Source organism: Canis lupus, chromosome 7 (assembly GCF_048164855.1).
Source record: "Canis lupus baileyi chromosome 7, mCanLup2.hap1, whole genome shotgun sequence".
Taxonomy (NCBI): Eukaryota; Metazoa; Chordata; class Mammalia; order Carnivora; family Canidae; genus Canis; species Canis lupus.
The window spans coordinates 67,729,263-67,753,119 of record NC_132844.1 but is presented as its reverse complement, the minus strand read 5'-3'; the positions used below and the strand labels follow the sequence as shown (position 1 = coordinate 67,753,119).

Below are 23,857 nucleotides of genomic sequence, written 5' to 3'. Positions count from 1 at the left end.
TCCCAAAAAGTAATTTACTGCGGCATTAAATCTATGACAGAGACATCCTGACTTTGAAATCCCACTGTGTAATTTTCAGCTGAAAGTAGGAGAGTTTCTCTAATTTCCACAGTTAGTAACACTAAGAAACATACACACAAATCTGATTTTTGAAGAGATCCTTTGAAATTCCCAACCCTGCTTTTGATAATCAGATGATCATTTTTCAAGGGACTAGAAGCGGCTCCTCATTTGACATCATCTATAAATTTCCAAGATGGAGGCAGAATGCTACAAATGGTTCTAGATATTTACCATTGCTTTAGGAAGGGTTTGCAACTATAAAAGGAGGAAACAATCCTCCTCTAGTCTTTGATCTTTGTTCATCTTTTATTCCTCCTTCCCCAAAATAAGCAACTTCAAAAATACACAGTTCTAATGTATTACTTTTTAAATCTTACAAAACATTCTTAGCATTTGGATATTCCCTAACTTCTGCAGATGTATAATTATTTACTTAACCCATTACTCACTTCGAAAATACATCATTTTCACTTTTCTAATAATTGTATCATTTTCTAAAACAAGGAAAACAGCCTCGATTAACTGTTACAAAAATGACAGCAGCTCTAAATAGCTACAGACCCCATCTTTCATTATCTTTTTCCTGATTGTTTTAGAGAATTACAATTTTTTTATTTTTAAAGTGTTTTTCTTCCAGACCAAGAGTAAAAAACAGAACAAATTCGTAGACCCCATACTCCCTCTGGTGGTCCTTCACTCTCATGAACTAGACAAATTCCGAAAGACTAGAAGTAAATACTAAATTATGCATAAAATGAACTTGCTCCAAAAAAAAAAAAAGAAAAGAAAAATAAAAGAAAAGAAAGAAAAGAAAAGAAAAGAAAAGAAAAGAAAAGAAAAGAAAAGAAAAGAAAGAAAAAGAAAAAAATGAACTTGCTCCATTTAAGTATTACAATCTTACATGTTTAAGTTTCAGCTGAGTACAGGCCAATTCTTTTTGTAACAAAGTGTGAGATACAAATTATTTCGAGTACTTGAATTTTAGTGTTTCAAATATTGCTAAAATATCCTTAATAACCTGTTATACAGATTAGCTACAAGGGTGCATAAGGCCCTACTCTAAATAATTCTAAGCTGTCTCTCTTGACAGAAGAGTCTTTTACCTGGTAAGTATCTTTTTTGCAAATTAAATCACACTTAAGTGGCTATTATTTTTAAATCAATAGTTATTTTCATACCAACAACCACTCAGTCTCCTATGTATATAAATTTAATTTTCTTTACACTTTGGGGATATATTATCAAAAGTTAAAAATGCACACAGACCCTTTCTACCTCCTTGGCCATCCTGGTGAGTGCTCTTGGCTGGGGCCTATCCCACACCTAAGGCAAGATGATGGTGGCTACATAGAAGAAAAAGTCACTGGAGACAAGTATAGGCTCCAACTCAATATAAGTGGACAGACAGTACACGATGGGGTACAAGGAGACAAAATGATCAGACGTGACCAAGCAAAACTGGTCATCCTAGCCAACAACTGCCTAGCTTTGAGGAAATCTGAAACAGAGTACTACATCATCCTGTTGGCCAAAACTGGTATCTATCACTAAGGTGGCAATAACATTGAATTGGGCATAGCTTGCGGAAAATACCACAGAGAATGCACACCAGTTACCACCGATCCAGATGATTCTAATATCATTAGGAGCATGCCAAAAAAGACTGGTAAAAAGAAAGTAACGTAAAATTTTTCTTTAATAAAACTGGCCAGAGATTGTTTGAAAAAAATGCACTGTAGAAAATTCAGAAATACACAATAAAATGAAATCTAATTATTAATCAGCTAGGTTAAAATTAGCGCAAATAGTTTCAGGATGCCTGGCTGACTCTATCCATGGAGCATGCAACTCCTGATCTCCAGGTTGTGAGTCCGAGCCTCACACTGGGTGTACACGTTACTTAAAAAAAAAATCTTAAAAAACTTACAAATAGTCTCAGAATTTTAAAAATGTCCATATTTAGTGGTTCAGTATCAAATAATTACAGGATTTGGTGCGCCAAATATGTACAGTACGGATTTTTTTCTTTAGGAACTGTGAAAAATTATTGCAAAGGCCTATACAGATATATTCTTAGGTATAACATGCATAATACTTCAAAGCTACATTCATGACTAACAGTGTCACCTGATTTATCCTCAAATTAGTTATTTTAATATACGTCCTTGTTTTTTTGTGGCTTTATTCCTTCAAAAATATTTCCTCACCCCCAAACTCAAAAGGAACCACACCTGAGGATAAATGACTTAAACACACTCACAATGTTTACTGTGTAGATGTGAGAATTCAACTTATACTTAATTTTGAAACTGAAATGTGGTTGATAATTTTATGATATGGTCTACCACAAGTTAAAGTGGACAAAAAACCCTAGTAAAATATCCAAAAACTGAATTTGAAAATGAGTTTTCAATTAAAAGGCATTTTTATAAAGTTCCTAAAAGCTGCTTTTGTGTAAACAAAACTATGAAATACTAGTTTAATTTATCATATGTGGTATATTTAAGCATCACCATAGGATAAAGATCATAATAATCATACACAGCAAATTACATACAGTAGCTAAAAATATATTCCTATACACTTTAAAGAACAATTATCTAAATCATCCAAAAGAATGAGGACCCTCAGACTTCTAAGATTCCTTACAACTATTTGTACAGAATAAAACCCACTCTACAGGACAAGTCACTGTGCAACCAATCTACCCTAACGATCAAAAAGACAACTAAGCTTTAACAGCAATAACTACTACAGCTACAGAAAGAGGATGTTCTTTCTCCTCTAGACTGATTCTAAGCTAAGAAACATTTAGGAAATTTCTCCAAAATATGTGTTCTTTCCCAATCCAAGAAAAAACAGAAAATTGAAGATTTAATTAGCTGCCTACTCCAGTATTTTAAGTTTTTCATGTTGAACTGGTTAAAATTATGTTTTAAAAAAGAAGTTCAAGGGCGCCTGGGTGGCTCAATGGTTGAGAGTCTGCCTTCGGCTCAGGTCGTGATTCCCGGTTCTGGGATCCAGTCCCACATCAGGCTCCTGGGAGGAGCCTGCTTCTCCCTCTGCCTATGTCTCTGCTTCTCTCTCTGTGTGTCTCTCATGAATAAATAAATAAATAATTCTTTAAAATAAATAAATAAATAAATAAATAAAATAAATAAATAAATAAATAAAATAAAATAAAATAAAATAAAAAAGAAGTTCACCTAAAATTACCATAAGTAAGAACATTAAAGATTCAGAAAAAAATATTTGTTTTGTTAAATGCTGGGAAGACAAAGACCTCATACCATTTAAGCCTGTTGTTTGAAGACAGAAAACATTTTATAAAGACCATCTTTGATTTATTTTTTTTAAATCCCAGTCACAGCTAGCCTATTGGTTAAAGAGTTCAGCTTTAAATGGTGTTACTAATTACCTAGGTAAATAGTAAAATTACCATTCAATGAAATACTAATGAAGTAGCATAATTAACTCAAAATTATAACTTTGTTCTTAAGACATTACACTTCTGTTAAATATAAATCATCCCCAATAGTTACAAAAGACACATTAGAAAAAAAAAATTACGCTAAATCAAAGTGTCACTCACAAATGAATTTAAATACGTATAAAGTGTATAAAGTATAAAAAATTGCTGTATTTTTAATGTATTTCCTATACCCTATATTGGTCGATACCCTATATTGGTCAGGGCCATAGCTGTAGATTCAGTGGAGGTCAGTTGGGAGGGAGATGAAGAGAAAATGGTAAGTGAAAGTATGACAAAGATTTCCCAAAAAGAACAAAAAAATTTTTCAAGTTTATCCTTGAATTTTGATTCAAATACCAAGAGAAAAAGCTACTATCATCGTCTAAAGTAAAAACGGTGGGGGGGGGGGGGTAGTGGGGGGAGGTGTGGGCAGAATTCCATAGACCATTAAAAATACTGAACCGAAACATGTGCCTCAACTTTTCTCTTGTCCACAGTTTAACAAAATGGGGAAACAATGAAAATAAACACATCTGTCTACCCTTAGCGAGGCAAAGAAAGCTGCCATTCAATGCTAAGCCTTATCCCACTGGAAAACGTACTCCTGAAAAGTAAATCCAAAACCACGAGCTCCAACTACTGCAGGCAGAATTTACTGAGCGGCGGCCAAACGTCGTGCACGCTGTCCTCAGCCACACCGGAGGAGACCGAGAGCTCTGCATTCTCCACTTACTAACTTGGTACCTTCCTATGCTTTCGCCACCACTGCAAAAGCCAATGTTTTCGGCAAAGCTACGATGTTCCTCTAAGGCTCGTCCGTGGAGAGAAGGCAACCGACACGCGGACCCCCTCAAGCTGTTGTGTTGGTGGTGCCTGGTGGTTTTCTTGTTTTGTTTTGTTTGTGTTGAATCAGTACTGGGTGTGAGTCCTATCGTGTGGCCAGCACACCTTCGCAGGCGTCAGTGGAAGCAGCTCTAACGTTCCAGGAGTGAACCGAACCACGAGCGCGCTTCCACTGGCTTTCCCCTGCAGCGAGAATAATCACCTGTGAGGCCCGCGCGGACTGGCACCCTCCGGGCGCGGCCGAGGGCCGTCGGGAGGCCGGATCCCAGGCGCTCGTCCCATGGCGGCAGGTGAAGGCGGTGAACGCGCATCCACACCCGCCGCCCGGGGAGCGCAAACCGAAAGCGAGGGCGCAGCGGCGGGGCGCTCCGTTATCCTCGCCCGCCAGGGGCCCCGCCAGGTGTGCGCGGCTCCATCGCGCCCGCGGCGTCCCGGCGCACGGCTCACCGCGGCTCGACTTCGCCCGCCGCCCGGGCCCAGAGGCGAAGTTTCTCTCCCGCCCGCGGCGGCGGCGGCGGCGGCGGCGGCGGCGGCGGCGGCGGCGGCGGCGGCTGCTCACGCGCCGCCCGGCTCTCGGCGGGTCCCGCAGCCTGCTCCGGGCGGTCGCGGTCACAGGCGCCGGGCCTCGGGCGAGTCGGGGGCCGCCGACGGGAGCCGGAGCCGGGACCTGTCACCTCGGGCGGGAAACAAAAGCCGGGTGAGGACGAGAGGGCGCGCCGGGCCTCGCCTCCGCGAGGGGGAGCGCCGAGGGCCAGGGAGCGCCTCCCGGAGGGAGCCCCAGCCCCGCGGGCCGGCGGAGCGCGCTGGGGGCGCCGCGGCTGGGCGGGGGACGGCCGGCGCGCTCGCTCGAGGCCTCCCCGGCGCCGCTCGCCCCGAGGCGCCGCAGCGGGGCCGGGAACCCGCGCGTACCGGGGCCCCCGAGGCGGCGCGGCGGCCCGCGGCCCGCCAAGGAGGGAATTCGGCTACCGGGGCGCTGCGGCCGCCCGCCCCACCCCTGCGGCCATGGCGCCGGTACCTGTCGCCGTGGGTGCTCCTCGGCCTCGTCTCTCGCCGCCTCGGCCGCGCGCCGCTCGGCCCCCGCCCCCCCGCCCAGCAGGCCGTCCGCGCGCTGGACGCCGCCGCCCGAGACTGGCAGCGCCCGCGAACCGGCCCGAATCCCCCGGGCAGCGCCCGGCGCGGTCCCGCCCCCGCCGGCCGCAGGACCCGCCGTCCATAGGGCCCCGGGGCTGTCAATCCGCCCCCAAAAGGCGCGCGGGCTGTCGCTGCGCCCGTCCGGATTGGTGGCCGCGCGCCGTCCGTGCGACTGAGGCCCCGCCCCCGTCCATTTGCACCTCCGCCTTAGTGTAAACTCCGCCTCTCCACGCCAGCCCACGTGTCTGGCCCTTGGCCTTTGTGGGGTCGGGGGGACGGCATGCGGGAAACTGACCGACGCCGCCCCTCGTCATCCCTTACCTCCGGAGGAACGGATGCCTACACAGGCTAGTTGACTTCCCATCTGCATCGTATCCCTGACGGCTCGGCCCTCCTGTCTGCTTACCCGGCGTGACCAGAGGATGCAGACGGTAGGCCAGTCCTTTTGTGGCAGGTAAGCCGCCTGGGTTAGCATCAGGAAGTCAGAGATGCCCAGTGGAGCCTGGGGAAAATCCCGTCTTGAGAACCAGTTTAGCACGGCGCATCTCCCCCACGGCCTCAAGGGACTGTGAAGACCGTGCTTGGCCGTGGCTTTATGCCCGCCTGTCCGGCATGATGAGATGGATACCAGGCGGCTGAGACAGCAGAGGGCCTTAAAAAGTGATTGTGTATTCTGATCCCCCTTTTTCGCCCCCGCCACCAGGAAAGAGTAGACCTACTGAGCAAACCCCACTTCGAGAGGGACCAGGCTCCTTCCACCAGAAGGCTGGCTGCCCCTGAGTAGTTCCCCAAAGAGATTCAGATGACGGCGATTGAGCTGGCCGCACCTGGGCTTTAGGGAATAACCAACTCAATCCCCTCACTTTTGAGGAAACAGAAACCTCAAGTCCCATAGCCATGGGGCTTAATAGTCACCTGTGGAAACCTGTCTCATAGCCAGATCAGAAGCCACACCTCTTAGCCCCAAACCTGCTCTCTGCACTATGTCATGTTGGTCATTTAGGTGTTTGTGAAGAGCCTCTTCCACAAATCGCCATCCCTGCCTTCCTGAGGTGGTGCCTGAAGAAAGGACAACCGGGACCAACGCCTAAACCTTCTCAAGGGCAAGGGCCCTGACTTAATGCCTAGAAGTTTCCCTGTTTACCAGGTGCCACAGAGAATCACTGAAACAATGTGTTCATGCATTAATTCAACACGCATCAGTGATTAAATCCAAATCCAGCCCTTTGTCCTTCAATAATGTTATAAAGGTTTCCAACACCAATTGATTGAGAATCTACTACTAGGGGCTCTCAGTCCAGTAAGCCTCCAACTCTTGGTTTTGGCTCAAAGTCATGATCTCAGGGTAGTAAGATCCAGCCTGGTGCTGGGCTCTGCACTCAGCAGTGTCTGCTTATCACTCTCCCTCTGCTCCTCTGCCTCGCGTGCGTGCACGGCCGGGCTCTCTCTCTAAAATAAATTCATTTAAAAAAAAAAAGAGGGATCCCTGGGTGGCGCAGCGGTTTGGCGCCTGCCTTTGGCCCAGGGTGCGATCCTGGAGACCCGGGATCGAATCCCACATCGGGCTCCCGGTGCATGGAGCCTGCTTCTCCCTCTGCCTGTGTCTCTGCCTCTCTCTCTCACTGTGTGCCTATCATAAATAAATAAAATAAAATAAAATAAAATAAAAGAATCTTGTGACACCTGGGTGGCTCAGTGGTTGAGCGTCTGCCTTTGGCTCAGGTTGTGATCCCAGGGTCCGGGAATGGAGTCCTGCATCCGGCCCCCTGCGGGGAGCATGCTTCTCCCTCTGCCTGTGTCTCTGCCTCTCTCTCTGCATCATTCAAGGATAAATAAATAAAATCTTTTTAAAAAATCTAACTAATAGCAAGTGCCGTGCGCAGAGTATACATAGGTGAGAAGACATTATCCCAGCCCTTGAAGTCTTTAGCCAAGGAGATAGTAACATCCTCACTGCATGTCAGTACCGCTTATGTTTCAGTGGACAGCTCCAAGGAAGGAGCATTCAGATCTTCCTGGAAAAGGCAGGGAAGGCTTCATTGAAGATGGGACACCAGAGCTGACTTCTAAACAATAGTCTTAAAAGATGGTGTTTGCCAGATGGAGGGATGTGAAAGAGGAAGGAAAGGGATTCCTGTACTGCAGAAGATAGCATGAGCAAAGAGCATACAGACCTGGAAAAGCCTGGTAATTGAGGGAACAGCGAGGAGCAGTATGGGCAAATCTGCAGGGCTGTGTGGTCATGTCACATGCTCTGGGACCAGGCTCTTCCAGGAGGAAGACAGAAAGGCCCCAGAGGCTGCCAGGCTGTGTTGTAACACACCGCAGCAAACAACAACAGGCCCTGTAGATACAGCTGCAGGCTTTTTTTTCTAGGCCAGAGTCTGTGGGGAACAGTCAGTTCCACAGTTCTGATGGCAGCCTGGCTGGCCCCACCCACTCTCTCAGAAAACCACTCCGGTCACTGCACTTGCCCTCCTTGGCATTTAGAAACACGTGTGCTTGCAATTTCCCCAAACACTGCTGCCCTTCAGAACTCAACGATAACGTGGGCTATGGCTGCAGACACCTGGGTGTGGGACGGACAGCCCTTCCCAGATGCAGAGGGTTCTTTGCAGGGCCTGTTACCAAGGCTGGATTCAGGGGCGTGTGACCTGCACTTGGTTTCATGCTCTGCTGTCACCGTCTTGAAATTCTTAGTAAATTTTCAACATTGCATGTTCATTTTGCGCTGGAACTTGCAAGTTATGTAGCCAGTCCTACCTGTCACTGCTAGTGCCCCTGGGAATGTTTGTGATCTTGCTCAAATGATTTCTCATTTTTAAAGCACTGGGCATTCATGAGGTTTGTTCACATGCACTGTATCACCTAATTCTCACAATGGCAGTGTGTGGTAGGCCTGTATTACTAGTCCTATCTATCAGCTGAGAAAACTGAAGTTTGGCAACCTTCTCCAGGTAGCACAGCAGGGAATGGCAAAGCTTGTATTTGAACTCAGCCCACACAAGCCCTATTCCATCTGCTATGGAGATACGTTTATGTTGGTTTCAGAATCCTTTCAAAGGCAGATCTGTACAGGAAGGATGCACTGAGGTGTTTTTGTTTTTGTTTTTAAGTAAGCTCTACACCCATGGGGCTTGAACTCACAACCCTGAGATCAAGACTCGCATGCTCTACCAGCCAGGCACCCCAAAGATGTACTGTTTTAAGAGTCAGAACATATGGTGAAGTGAATATATGTCATTTCATGGCTGCTTATCCCATCTGAATAAGTTTTCATTAATTCCGAAAAACTTTCAGCCAATGTATGTTCAAATACTGTTTCTGTCCCTCTCTCTGAGCCCCCCAGTTGAAATACCTATTAGACCTTCTCACTACATCCCTTTCTTTTACTGTTTTTTATCTTTAGTCCTTCGATGTTTTGTTCTAAAAGTTTCTTGTGACTATTTTTCAGTTCACTAATTCTGTCTTCAACTCTTTAAAAAATTCTCCTCTTGGGGTGCCTGACATACAACTCTCGATCTCAGGGTCATGAGTTCAAGCCCCACATCAGGCGTGAAGTCTACTTAAAAAAAAAAATTCTCCTTCTAAACCCACCCATCAAAAAAATTAAAAAAAATAAATAAATAAACCCACCCATCAAGCTCTTAATTTGTTTTTTGGTTTTTTTTTTGGGGGGGGGGTCTTCTTCAGATCTGCTATGTCACTTCTTATATCTCTTTGTGACTTGCTATAATTTTCAAGCTCAGCTTTTTTCTCCTTAAACAGAGAAAGTGTAGTTGTTTTATGGCTTGTGTCTGTTAATTTCAATCTAGAGTCCCTTTGTGTCCGTTTCTGTTGTCAGTTTTTACTACTGGTTCTTCCTCATGCTGTTTTATCTCTTCATGTACCTGGTTATATTCTGGACATTGTATTTGAAAAATCAGTGCCCCATCAATTTGACGGGGCACCTGGGTGGCTTAGTGGTTGAGCATCTGCCTTTGGCTCAGGTCATGATCTCAGGATCCTAGGATCCAGTCCAGCATCAGGCTCCCCGTAGAGAGCCTGCTTCTGCCTCTGCCTATGTCTCTGCCTCTCTCTCTGTCTCTCTCACGAATGACTAAATAAAATCTTAAAAAAAAAAAAAAAGAAAAATCATTTGAAGCAACAATAATAATATCTTCCTCCGAAAAGGATTTCCATTGATTTCTGCAGACATTTAGTGACATTAGCAAGCTACCATCACCTTAACTCAATTTCAGGGCTTCTGATTTTCTGAGCTTCCCAGATGACTTGAAGTTGGACTACAGTCTGTGGGAGGGTTTGTTTATTTATGGTTCCTCCTTACCCAATGTTGCAGTTCTTTGAGGTTCCAGTCAAAGATTGGAGTTGTTTTAGTTATATATTATTTCATAGCAAACTATCCCAAAATTTAGCAGTTCAAAATAGATGTCAGTGTACTTTTTCTTAAAGGGCCAGATGATAAATATTTTAGATTTGCAGGCCATATGGTCTGTGTTACTACTACTCAGCTCTGTCATTGTAGTCCAAATCAGCTATAGACAATACATGAATGAATAGAATGGCTGTGTTCCAGAAAAACTTTATTTACAAAGCCAGGTAGCCATTTCAAGCTGATAAAAAGCATCGATGAAACACCCACAACTAATACCATACTTAATGGTAAGAGACTAGATATCTTCTCCAAGAAAAAGACAAGGAACGAGACAAGGATGTCCACTTTTGCCACTTCTATTTAATATTGTACTGGAGGTTTTAGCCAGATGATTAAGCAAGAAATAAAATTAAAAGGCATCCAAATTGGAAAGGAAGAAATAAAACTATCTCTACTCACAGATGACATAATTTTGTGTATAGAAAATACTAAAGAGGGATCCCTGGGTGGCGCAGCGGTTTAGCACCTGCCTTTGGCCCAGGGCGCGATCCTGGAGACCTGGGATCGAGTTCCACATCAGGGTCCCAGCATGGAGCCTGCTTCTCCCTCTGCCTCTCTTTCTCTCTGTGTATGTGTGACTATCATTTAAAAAACAAAAAAAAAAAACAAAAAACAAAGTCTTTAAAAAAAAAAAGAAAATACTAAAGAGGGGTGCCTGGGTGGTTCATTCAGTTAAGCATCCAACTCAGTTTCAGCTCAGGTCATGGTCTCAGGGTCCAGAGATAGAGCCCTGTGTTGGGCTCCGTGCTCAGCAGAGTCTGCTTCTCACTCTCTCTCTCCCTCCCCCTCCCCCCACTCACTCTCTTGTATACTCTCTCCCTCAAATAAATCTTTTTTTTTAAAGACTTTATTTATTTACTTGACAGAGAGAGAGTGCCCACAAGCAAGAGGAGTGGCAGGTAGAGGGAGAAGGAGAAGCAGACTCCCCTCTGAGCACGGAGCCCAACATAGAGCTCGATCCCAGGATCCTGGGATCATGACCTGAGCTGAAGGTAGATGCTTAACCAACTGAGCCACCCAGGCACCCAAATAAATCTCTTTAAAAAAACAAAACAAACAAAAAAAAAAAGTAGGGCAGGGCAGCCCCGGTGGCGCAGCGGTTTAGCGCCGCCTGCAGCCCAGGGCATGATCCTGGAGACCCTGGATCGAGTCCCACCTCAGACTCTCTGCATGGTGCCTGCTTCTCCCTCTGCCTGTGTCTCTGCCTCTCTCTCTCTCTATGTCTCTCATGAATAAATAAATAAAAATATTTTTTAAAATAAAAAAGAAAATAAATAAAAAGAAAATACTAGGAGGGGCACCCGGGTGGCTCAGTCTGTTGAGTGCCTGAGTCTTGATTTTGGCTCAGATCATGATCTCAGGGTCCTGGGATCAAGTTCTGTGTCTGTGAGTGTGGGGAGTCAGCTTGAGGTTCTCTCCCTTTCCTTCTGCCCCTCCCCCGGCTTACTCTTGTTCTTTCTCTCTCTAAATTAAATAAGTAGGGATCCCTGGGTGGCGCAGTGGTTTGGCGCCTGCCTTTGGCCCAGGGCGCGATCCTGGAGACCTGGGATCAAATCCCACATCAGGCTCCTGGTGCATGGAGCCTGCTTCTCCCTCTGCCTATGTCTGTGCCTCTCTCTCTCTCTGTGACAATCATAAATAAGTAAAAAATTTTAAAAATAATAAATTAAATAAGTAAATAATCTTTAAAAAAATTTTTTTTAAAGAAAATACTAAGGAATCCACTCAAAACTGTTAGAACTAAAAAGCAAATTCAAGGGCACCTGGCTAACTCAGTCAGTAGAACATGTGACTCCTAATCTTAGGATTGTGAGTTCAAGTCCCACACTAGGTGTAGAGCTTACTTAAAAAATATATAATATAATAATAAGTGAATTCAGCAAGTTTGTAGGAAACAAGATAAATAATAAAAATCAATTATATTTCTATACACTTTCAGTTAACAATGCAAAAATGAAATTTAAAAAATTTCATTTATAATAGCATAAAAAAGCATAAAATACTGGGGCACCTGGCTCAGTCAGTAGACCATGTGACTCTATTGATCTTTTGGTCATTAGTTCAAGCCCTACCTTGGGTGTAGAGCTTACTTTAAAAATAATAATAGGAGTGCCTGGCTGACTCAGTTGGTGTAGCATGTGACTCTTGACCTCGGGGTTGTGGGTTTGAGCCCCATGTTGGGTATAGAGATTACTCAAAAATAAAATCTTGAGGTGCCTTGGTGGCTCAGTAAGTTGAGCATCTATCTGACTTTGGCTTGGGTCATGATCTCAGGGTCCGGAGATTGAGTCCCAAGTTGGGATCCCTGCTCAGCAGGGAGTCTGCTTCTCCCTTTTCATCTGCTCCTCCCCTTATTCTCTCTCTCTCTCCCTTTCTCTCAAATAGATATTTTTTTAATCCTTAAAATAAATAAAATATTTTAAAAAGTACGTAGGAATAAATTTAACAAAAGAAGTGGCAAACTTACAGTCTGAAGACTACAAGACATTGTTGAAAGAAATTATAGAAGATTTATATAATCAGAAAAACATTCTATGTTCATACATCAGAAGACAACATTAAGATGGCTACTCCCCAAATTATCTACAAATTCAATACAATCCCACCAGAGTCCCAGGTGACTTCTGTATAGAAATCAACAAGCTGATTCTAAAATTCATATGGAATTGCAAAAGACCCAGAATAGCTAGAATAGTATTTAAAAAGAAAAATGGGGCACCTGGCTGGCTCAGTCAGTAGAGCATTTGCCTCTATCTTAGGATTTTGAGTTCAACCCCACAAATGTGGAGCTTACTTAAAAAATAATTTTTTTAAGATTTTATTTATTTATTCAAGACAGACACACACAGAGAGAGAGGCAGAGATATAGGCAGAGGGAGAAGCAGGCTCCATGCAGGGAGCCCAATGTGGGACTCGATCCCAGGTCTCTAGGATCATACCCCGGGCTGAAGGCAGCACCAAACCACTGGGCCATTGGGGCTGCCCTTAAAAAATAATCTAATAAGTAAATAGAAAAACAAATTAGAAGGACTCACATTTCCTGATTTCAAAATATATTACAAAGCAACAGTTACTAATACTTGGTACTGGTACAAGGATAGACATATAGATCAATGAAATAGAATTGGAAGTCCAGAAATAAACCCACATATCTGTGGTCAACTGATTTCAACAAGGGTACTAAGCATCAGTGAGTAGGTGGAGAATCTAGAAGCCTGATGCAATGCAGATGATGTAAATGCAGATGTGGGAATGTAAAATAGTACAGCTTCTTTGGAAAATAGTTTGGCATCTCCTAAAATGTGAAACATCTAATTAGCATATGACCCAGCAATTCCAATCCCGGATATATACCCAAAAGAACTAAAAAGAAGGACTCAAACAGATGCTTGTGTGTATATATATATATATATATAAAATTCATAATTGCCAAAAGGTCTATCAACTGATGGTGAAAACAGCCCAAATGTCTGTCAACTGACGAACAGATAAACAAAGTGGTATATCCATGCAATGGAATATTATTTTGCCATTAAAAAGAACAAAGTAACTGATAGAAGCTACAATATGGATGATTCTCAAAGATGTTAACTAAGTTAAAAAAGCTAATCACAAGGGACGCCTGGGTGACTCAGCTGCCTTCAGACGCCTGCCTTCAGCTCACGGTGTCATCCTGGAATCCAGGATGGAGTCCCGGATTAGGCTCCCTGCAGGGAGCCTGCTTCTCCCTCTGCCTATGTCTCTGCCTCTTTCTCTGTGCCTCTCATGAATAAATAAATAAATCTTTTAAAAAAGGGGAAGGGTAATTTGTATGGTATGTAAGTTAATTGTATTTCAATAACGCTGTTAAAAAAAAAAAGAAAGGTAGCCATCAATGGGCCATAGTTTGCGTACTCTTGACTTAAAACAGTAACTATTCTAGGGGCACCTGAGTGACTTAGTCAGTTAAGCGACTAATTCTTTTTTTTTTTTTTTTTTGCGACTAATTCTTTATTTCACTGAGGTCATGATCTCAGTGTCATGAGATCAAGCCCCACATCGGGCTCTATGCTTAGTGCAGAGTCTGCTTGGGATTCTCTCTCTCCTCCTTTTGTCCTCCACCTACTCTCTTTCTCTCTCTCAAATAAATAACTAAATCATTTAAAAAATTAAATTAAAACATTTTTAAAGATTTTATTTATTTATTTATTTATTTATTTATTTATTTATTTATGAGAGACACAAAGAGACAGAGAGAGAGGCAGAGGCACAGGCAGAGGGAGAAGCAGGCTCCATGCAGCAAGCCTGACGTGGGACTCGATCCCAGGACTCCGGGATCAGGCCCTGAACTGAAGGAAGATGCTCAACTGCTGAGCCACCCAGGAGTCCCAAATTAAATTAAAATTAAAAAAAAAATTTAAAAACTGATTATTCTATTTAGTTGTTTATGATTCTGCAATTTGAAACAGGGACAACTGGTCTCTATGTGGCATCAGTTGGGGCTGCTTGACCAGTCCTGAATGATCTACTTCCAAGATGGCCTTACTCACATGGAGGGGAAGTGGGACCTCAGCTGGGATGTTAGCAAGGGTCTTAGGTTCTTTTCCACATAGTCTCTCCATGAGGCTAGGTTGAGTTTGTCACAGTACGGTTGTCTCAAGATAATTGGACTTAAAAAAGAAACATTTTATTTATTTATTCATGAGAGAAACAGAGAGAGAGGCAGAGACACAGGCAGAGGGAGAAGCAGGCTCCTAATAGGGAGCCCGATGTGGGACTCGATTCCAGAACTCTGGGATTACACCCTGAGCCAAAGGCAGACGCTCAACCGCTGTGCCACCCAGGCATCCCAATAACTGGACTTTTACATGATGACTAGCTTCTTCTACAAGGCAAATGTGGAAGCTGCCGGGCTTTCTAAAGGTTTAGATCTGTAACCAACAATGTTATTTCCACCATGTTCTGTTGGTGAAAGCAGGTCACAAGCCAGTCCAGATTCAAGGGGAAGGAACTAATAATGATGTGAGTACAGATATATGGTTTACTCATGGCCACCAAAATAACAATCTATCAATATTCCCTCTGCCCCTTAATGTTTCACTTCCTCCCCCATGCGAAATATACTCACTACCCCCTAAGATCTCCCAAAATCTCACCCTGTTGCTCTACCAGGATTGGATTTGAGGTTCATAATCTCATCACCTAAATCAAGTTTAGATATGAATGAAATTTCTCAAGTGATCCTCCTCTGGTTATCACAACCTTTAAACTACAGAGACAAGTTACCTGCTCCCCACAGGAAACAGTCAGAGAAAGGAAAATCACAAATTATATTCCTATTCAAAAAGGAGAAAAAATAAAAATAATAAATAATAAAAAAGGAGACACATAAATAAATAATAATACAAAAAGCAGACACATAGCAGTCACAAATCCATAGCAATTCTGAAATCCAGCTGGGTACACATCACCAATTCCTTAGCTCCCATTTCTTAGGGGTAGTTTTACTTATCACATGGCAACTGGCTTACCCCAGAGCCAAAATACGGAAGCTGTACCAGACCTGGTACAACATTGCTTCCATCACATTCTATTGGGTCACAGAGCTAGCCCAGAGTCAAGGGGAGTACATGGAGCGTGAATACCCATAGCTGTTGTGGTTCACTGGGAATCAAAGTTATAGTTTACCATAGGGGTGATTTATCCGAGTCTCTAACCTTCATAAGTCTTGCATTCCAATTTTGTACCCTAATCTTAATAAGCTTTGAAAACCACAGCTCAACCTCTCTGATGACTCAGATTGGCAAATGCCCATGAACAAAAGCAGCCCCAAGTGCTGGACTCACTTCTCTGGTTGGGTTGCCAGCTGTAATAAATAAAAATACAGGACATCCAGTTAAATTTGAATTTCAAATAAACAATCACTTTTTACTATGAGTATGTCACAAATATGGCATGGGCACACTTATGCTAAAAAATAATTTGTTTATCTAAAATTCAAATTTGGCTGGGGCATACACTAAAAAAAATAAAAATAAAAAACATGTCTTATCTGAAATTCAAATACAACTGGAAGTCCTGTATTTTACCTGGAGAATCTGATCTCTCTGGATTCCTATGTTTTAATGTATCTTGGTTCAGTAATTCTTCACTATCTTGTTAGATTTTTAAAGATATAAACATATAGCATATTTAGGGCAGCCCGGGTAGCTCAGCGGTTTAGCGCTGCCTTCAGCCCAGGGTGTGTTCCTGGAGACCCAGGATGGAGTCCCACGTCGGGCTCCCTGCATGGAGCCTGCTTCTCCCTCTGTCTGTGTCTCTGCCTCTCTCTCTCTCTCTCTCTCTCTCATGAATAAATAAAATCTTTTAAAAACTATTTTAAAATATAGCATATTTAGTTGTCTTTGACAGGAGGATTGGTCCATATTCTAAGTGGCTTTTCTATATGTGGGAGCATTCCCCTATTATGAGTTTTGTCCTCAACCTGGAAGTCAACACAAATTCCCAGCCTCCCTGGCAACTAAAACATGGACATATGACCTAACTCTACCAATCATACACCCAAGGAAGACTTCAATTTGGAAGTGCAGAACATGAGGCTTGGTGAAGGACTCCCACTTTTTGTTGGGCAGCTTGCTATAAAAAATTCAATTTTTAAAAATGAGGCAAATCTATGTATGCTGTAGCAGAGACCGTTAGTCATCCCCAATGTCTATTCTCCTCAGAGTGCCTGGGTGGCTCAGTAGGTTAAGCATCTGCCCTGGGCTCAAGTTGTGATCTTTATTTATTCTCTTTATTTTTAGCAGATACATGGCTACCTGCAATAAAGAATGTTGCCCAGGGGTACCTGACTGGTTCAGTTGATAGAGTATGTGAGTCTTGATCTCAGGTTCATGAGTTTGAGCCCCACATTGGGCACAGAGACTCCTTAAGAGAAAAAAAAAAAAAAAGTTTCCCAGCCTCCCTTACACCTGGGTGTGTCCCTATGTTCTAGCCAATGAGAGTTGAGCAGAAACATCATAAGAAGTGTCCTTAATGGAAGGAAGCATGTCCCACTCTTTCCTTTTCTCTTTCTGCTGGCTAGATGCACATGTAATGGCTGGAGCTCAGATAGACATTTTGGACCATGAAGTAGAGCCCCATGCTGAGGATGGCATAGCAAAAGGCTGAAGGTATCTGATAATTGTGCAGTCCTAGTGTTGCCTGTCTGCTTACTTCTAGACTTTATTAATGAGAGATAAATCAATGTCTAATCTTACAAGGCACTGATATTTTGAATTGTCACAGATGAATATAATCTTTTTTTTAAAGATTTTATTAATTTATTCATGAGAGAGAGAGAGAGAGAGAGAGGCAGAGACACAGGCAGAGAGAGAGGCAGAGAGAGAGGCAGGCTCCATGTAGGGAGCCTGATGTGGGACTCAATCCCGGGACTCCAGGACCACGCCCTGGGCCGAAGGCAGGCACTAAACCGCTGCGCCATCCAGGGATCCCCAGCTGAATATAATCTTAAATGATACACCTATTGATGTGGAATGATTTCTAAGATAAATTGCCAAGTGAGAAAAGCAAGGTGCAGAGCAATGTATTCAATATGGTGCTATTGGGGGAAAAATGCAAATAGATGTATCTATGTTTGTATATGAGCAGCCTTCTTCCTTAAGCTGTAATAAATAAAAATATCCTTAAGGATATGCTACTTGAATTTTTTCTATGTGTAAATATTACTTATTCAAAAGCGAACTTGAAAAAAGTCTAAAAAATTAATAAATAAAAAGAAAAACATCTAAAACTAGCTAATAATATATAATGTTTTATACTTTTAAATCATGGTAATTTGGTGAAACTACGGTCAATTTTCCTCTTTTTTCTATTTTTCTACATTTTTAGATTTCTAAGCATATTTACATGCATAATTGAATGGCCCCAGACAATGCAAATAATTTATGTTTTAAATATTTGTATTTGTTGATGTGCATGCCCTTTAATTCCCAGGACCTCAAAGTCCAATATACTGAATGCATACTTTGGACTGAAAATCCATTCAACAACATATGTTGAACATCTACTATCTATCAGGCACTGTTCTAGGTAAATAAAACAGACAAGATTCCTTTGTTCATGGAGTTAAGGTTCTCATGGGGCAGACAAGTAGACAGACAAATAAGATTCTTTCAGTTAGGGCTCACTGCTACAAAGAAAAGAAACAGGGTAAATGGGATAAAAAGTGTTGAGGACACCATCAGAGAAGGTGGTGAAAGACTTTGAGGAGGTGACATTTGTGCTGAAACTGAATGATGAGAAGGGGTCAGTTTTGGAAATTTCAAGAGGATGAGAATCCTGGGAAGGGGGCCTAGAGCATGGGAGAAACAGAGAAATGGTTGGAGCAACTGGAGAGAAGTGTGCAGGCAGGAGGAATGGTTCCAGAAGACTTTAGAGGGGTGGGCGTATGTGTACCTCAGTGAGAAACCATTACACGCCTAACCAGAATTGCTAAAATTAAAAAAGACCAAACAATACCAAGAGCTGGCAAAGACAGAACAACGAGAATTCTCACACTCTGCTGGTGGGAACATATACTTCCACTTTGAAACACAGTTTGGCAGCTTCTTTTGAAGTTGAACATACTCTTACCGGGACACCTGGGTGGCTCAGTCGGTTAAGTGGCAGACTCTTGATCTCGAGCTCTGGTCTTGATCTCTTATTTATTAGCCCGCTATATTATCTGTCTGTTTCTCTCCGTATTTTCAAGGAAGTAGCTTGCAAGTAATAATTTCTCACCTGCTACCTGCCCACTTGTTTTTTCCCCTACTCCTAACACCAAAGAGAAGTAAGCCTGACACCCAGAACTTCTAACTTTTGAGGCTGACTTCATCACCTCAACCCTCACCACAGAAATGTTCATCTGCATTTTACAGAGAACAGAGGTCCAGTGTGGTTAAGTCAGCATGAGTGCTTTCCCTGAAGGCCTCCTTGGTGAATTTGGGGGGAGCCCCTTAAAGCTCCCAAAGAGTTTCTTTCCTCTCTCGGCTGATGCCTGAAATGCATGGGTCTGAATGGTATCCTTTTTGGTATCAGGACTTTAGGAGCCTAGGACGGGAGGTGGCCCCACTTTTGCTGACTTCAGTGGCCAGTGAATGTTCCATTCAACAAACAGGCCCCACAGTGTCTGGGTACACAGAGGTGAGTGACATCCAGGCCCTGCCACTGAAGCACTCACAGTCCTGGCTGAGTGGTCTCAAGTACAGTGGACCTAAGATGGCCTGGAACTTGTTGGAAACACAGACTCTTGAGTTCCCAGGAGATTCTTATTTGGGTGGGGCATTGTTAGCAAACTCCCAGACCATCTTCGAGAAATGGTGTCTGGGACAGAAGAAATACTGAAACCATGTAGAACGAGCCATGGCTGAAATTGTTCAAATCTGATGAATGCACCACAAGCAGGATAAACATGCAAGAAATCTCACCACAGAACAACTAGTTAAAAAACAAAACACAAAACCCCAAAACACAGTGATAGAAACTCTGGTTCCCAGGATTCAAGAGAAAGCTTCTATAGGGTGGAAGGTGTTGGGAGAAAGTCCCAGAAGTGAGCAAGAAGGGCAAGATAGGGGGAAAAGTGAACCTGAGAGTTCAAAGAGAACTGTCAAGGCCCTCTCGATTTGCAACCAGTTGGGCCTGGCATTGGGAAAGGGCCCCAGCTCTGTTTATAAGCTAATCCCCTCTCCACCTGGCCCTTTGCTGTGACGAGCCAGATTTATATCCTATCTCAAGGATAGGATTCTCAGAGTTCTCAGAGATCTTTGGGCTGTCACTGCATAGCTGGATGCTGCTCTGACCTTGTTGGGCAAACAACCAAAGGTATTTCCCAAGCCTGGGTACATGCAGGGCCATGAGCTGGCTGCCCCAGAGGAGACATAGAGGCACCAATGCCTACTCTTTGGGGACTTAGCTCTGATGCCTGGAACCTGGCTGACCCTCAAACTGAAATTGGCTGTGTGCCCTATGAGCTCCCAGAAAGCATTTACTCAGGTTTCTTTGCAGCTTGGCTTCCCTGTCCAAGCCCAATGGGCGCAAATCAGAATTAATCATATCCCAAGAAGCCAATAGGTCAACATAGTGGGCAGGGGCAAAAAGAGGGGGTGGCTAATTCAGGCATTTGGTGGGTGAGGAGGGTATTGCTTAGGTCAACAGGAACCACACCTGTGGGGAGACATCTAGGACTAGGGAGAGGTGACATCGAAGGACAAATCCTGTGGTCTAAAAGAAGGATAACCCAGTGCAATTTGCATCATGATGAAGACCCTTGACTAATGTTCATATTAGCTAAAGTCTACCAGGCACTTATTGGAAGCTGAAATTCTTAAAGTTCTAGATGCCTAAATGTCTTAACTACTTTAAGCTTTTTTAAAGATTTATTTATTTATTCGTGAGAGACAGAGAGAGAGAGAGAGAGGCAGAGACAGGCAGAGGGAGAAGCAGGCTCCATGCAGGGAACCCGATACAGGATTCGATCCCAGATCTCAGGATCATGACCTGAGCCAAAGGTGGACACTCAACCACTGAGCCACCCAGGTGTCTCTGTCATAACTAATTTAATCTTCAAAAACAACCCAAGGAAACTGTAGCATGGAGAAGTTAAATGATCTGCCAAGCCAGCAACTGGCAGTTGTGGCTCTTGCTCTAAGCTCCGCCACCTTTCAGAAGTGAGCGTAGGGAGACCGAAGATGTTGGTTGGGTAGGAGGTGAGGCCACTATGCTAGATTGCAGAGTCAGCACATTCTCCTGCCCTGGGGATTCTCATTTGAGCTTTTCCCCGGTTTAAATGCTTAGTTTACATATAGGACAGAAAATGAAAAATTTTAAAATCAACTACTTGTCCAAAAACGTACAATCAACCAGGGTGGACATGAAGACGATTTCAGCTTCTGCCACCTCACTAAGTGGCGGTTACCTACCTGCCTGGTGGTCTCACCTCCCACCACATCCTCTCTTGCCTCCTACTTTCCTGCCTGACTCTTCCTACCACCAAATCTGGGTATCCAAACATTCTCTGGACTTACATGCCCTTCTCCCTTCTCTCCAGTTATCAAAATCTTTCAAGACTTAGTCCAAATCTCATCTCTTCCAGAAAGTGCTCACAGACATGCCTGGTTGGAACAACTCTGTCCCTGGCCCATGTGCTGAGATAGGATGTTCTTTCAGCATCGGCCATAATTCACTTTGTATTAGGTCACTTCTCAGTGGATCTGTCTCCCTGGTGGCATAAGCACAGAGATTGCTCAGAATGTAGCTGACATCTGCCTGTGTCATGGGTAGGAGGTCATGGTAAGTAGGTCATTAGAAGGTCTTGAGGACCTCTCTTCATTGACTTGAAAAAACTTAGGCTTGAAGATCCACACAAATTCCATGTAAAAAGCAAGAAGATAAAATTAAAATAGTATGTAGGGGATTTTACTCTAAAATCTGTTTTAAAATTTTTTCTATGTCCTGTAAAATAAAATTGCTTTGGGATAGCAGACATCTTACGTGAATGAACATGAGCCTTACTTCTTCATGTCATTAAATGTTAATGAGTTCATTCATTCATTTATTAAACAACTGAATCTGGTTGCTCAAAAGCTACGTAAGTTGACAAATATTTAAGACAGGGAGGCAGTGTAGTGCAGAGGTGAACTGTATGGACTCTTTGAACTGGCTGTGTGTAAATACCACTCTACCACTTATTAGGCATGCCACTTTAGGTTAATAAGTCATTTAAACTCTCTGTGTATCAGTTTTCCCACCTATCAAACGGAAATGATAATTATAGTACCTATCAGGGTTGTGAGGATTAAATGAACTAATGTATATTCATAAATATAATTATTTATATGTAATATATAAAGCAGTCAGAATTGTGCCTGCTATGTAGAAATGTTGGCTTTTAAATCATTATTGTCAGCATTATGTTAAAATGTGTTCTTTCTTCGTGGGGGGAGATGAGGGGCAGAGGAAGAGGGAGATAGAGAATCTCAAACACGCTCCATGCCTAGTGCAGAGCCCAAAGTAGGGCTCAATGCCATGACCTTGAGCAGAAATCAAGAGTCGGACACTTAACCAACAGAGCCACTCAGACACCCCTAAAATGTATTCTAATAGAAAACAAAAAAAGACTCCCTCAGTCTAGAAAGATAAGAAGGTCCTTGCTAGGTCAAGGAGGGGATGGGCATTCCAGGCAACAGGAACAGCACATCCGAAGGCTCAGATGTGGACACCAGCATGGTCAGTAGGGGAATCAGGAGGCTGGGATCTAATGTGCAGATGAGGGCAAGCTGAGCGATGCAGGGGTCATGCATGCTGTGCACGAATGGCTGGCTGTGCCATGTCAGACATTTAGACCTCTACTCCGATGGTGATGGTGAGCCAGTGAAGGGATCTCAGTTACAGATCAGCTGTGTGTTTGAGGCAAATGGTTCTGGCAGCATAGTGGGAGATGATACAAGCTTGGAGGTGGGACACCCCACCCCCTACACACACACACGCCCAATTAGAAGCCCCAGGAAGGAAGAGGTAAGAGACGCTGAAGCTGTGGCAGTGAGACCTGAACAGAGAGAACTCAGGAGAAGGATGGAACAAGAATTGCCGGGCAGCCCCGTGGCTCTGCTTTAGCCCAGGGCCTGATCCTGGAGACCTGGGATCGAGTCCCACGTTGGGCTCCCTGCATGGAGCCTGCTTCTCCCTCTGCCTGTGTCTCTGCCTCTTTCTCTATCTCATAAGTAAATAAAATCTTAAAAAAAAAAAAAAAAAAAAAAAAAAAAGAATTGCCCAGGGGACGGGGGGACTGATTGGATGGGATAAGAGAGGAGAGATCTAGGATGGTGCCCCCGTTCCACTCTCTGGGTTACACGCCATTTCCACAAGACCCATGCACACATGCACACTTAGAAGACAGTTGCTGTGTCTTACTCATTTATGTATCCACTCCCTCACCCTCCCCAGACACCCCAGCACCACGCCAGGCTCAGTGACTGTAGCTGAATTGGGTTTAAAGGAATCCAAGTTTGCTCCCTGCCCAACCCCTGATTGGGTAATTGTGTCAAACACAACCCCTCCACCTCACCATTCTCTGCATGACTGCTGTGCTGCCTTGGTGGTGGCCAAGAGGAGCCCCCCTTCCACTTGAGGGGGTCAGCCTGCCTGGGACCCTGTGTCAGCCCCAGAGTTCCCACATCAACCTTGGGACTGGGCCTGCTTCACAGCCTTTCTACTCTTTGCAGGAAGAGAATAGGAGCCTAAGGGCCTTGCAGCAACGGGAAGAATGGATGGAATGGGATCAGCCTCACGCCTACCGTCTACCGGTCCCACAAAAACAATGGCTCCTTGGAGACGTCTGTTCACAGAGTGATAGAAACCTTACCGCCGCCCCTCACCCCCACCCTCATTCCTGTCAGCCAGCCAAGCAAGGTGCTGCCCAGAGGGAACCCACCACCGCTCTTGGGGCTTTCCCTGCTACCCATACGGTCGTTCATGAGTAAGAAAAATTAAGACAGGGATCCCTGGGTGGCGCAGCGGTTTGGCGCCTGCCTTTGGCCCAGGGCGCGATCCTGGAGACCCGGGATCGAATCCCACGTCGGGCTCCCGGTGCATGGAGCCTGCTTCTCCCTCTGCCTGTGTCTCTGCCTCTCTGTGTGTGTGTGTGTGTGACTGTCATAAATAAATAAAAAATTCAAAAAAAAATTAAGACAGAAGAGCATAGTTTGATATAAACCCAGAGGCAGCCAGGAGCCAACAATGGAGCACTGTCCTCACCCCACGTTCCCCTGGAGGATGCTCAGCGGGCAAGTATGAGCTGGCTCACCCCAGAGCTGAGGGTGGAGCGGAGCCCCGCATCACGGAGAGTAAGTGTGTGCACATGGGCACCCACGCGTGCATGCACGTGGGAGTGTGCGCGC

At 44.1% G+C, this 23,857-nt stretch overlaps 1 protein-coding gene and 1 long non-coding RNA gene across 12 annotated transcripts in view; one reads left to right on the top strand and one right to left on the bottom strand.

Moving 5' to 3' along the window:
* Nucleotides 1–23,857, bottom strand: part of FKBP5 (FKBP prolyl isomerase 5) — a 136,683-nt gene that overhangs the window by 102,653 nt on the left and 10,173 nt on the right. For 4 of the 11 annotated variants that reach the window (XM_072833300.1, XM_072833292.1, XM_072833291.1 and 1 more), the window contains exon 1: nt 5,394–5,497. The exons of 1 other annotated variant lie outside the window; for it this stretch is intronic. The gene's annotated coding sequence lies outside the window, so the exon portion shown is untranslated. Of the gene's footprint in view, nt 1–4,580; nt 4,705–4,825; nt 4,845–5,393; nt 5,515–23,857 lie in introns of those variants that run through there. 6 more of the 11 variants (XM_072833299.1, XM_072833297.1, XM_072833298.1 and 3 more) reach the window with 4 other exon arrangements.
* On the top strand, nt 5,664–23,642 carry LOC140637149 (uncharacterized). Its single transcript, XR_012034399.1, has 2 exons — nt 5,664–5,963; nt 23,183–23,642. It is a non-coding gene; the product is annotated as an uncharacterized lncRNA (long non-coding RNA).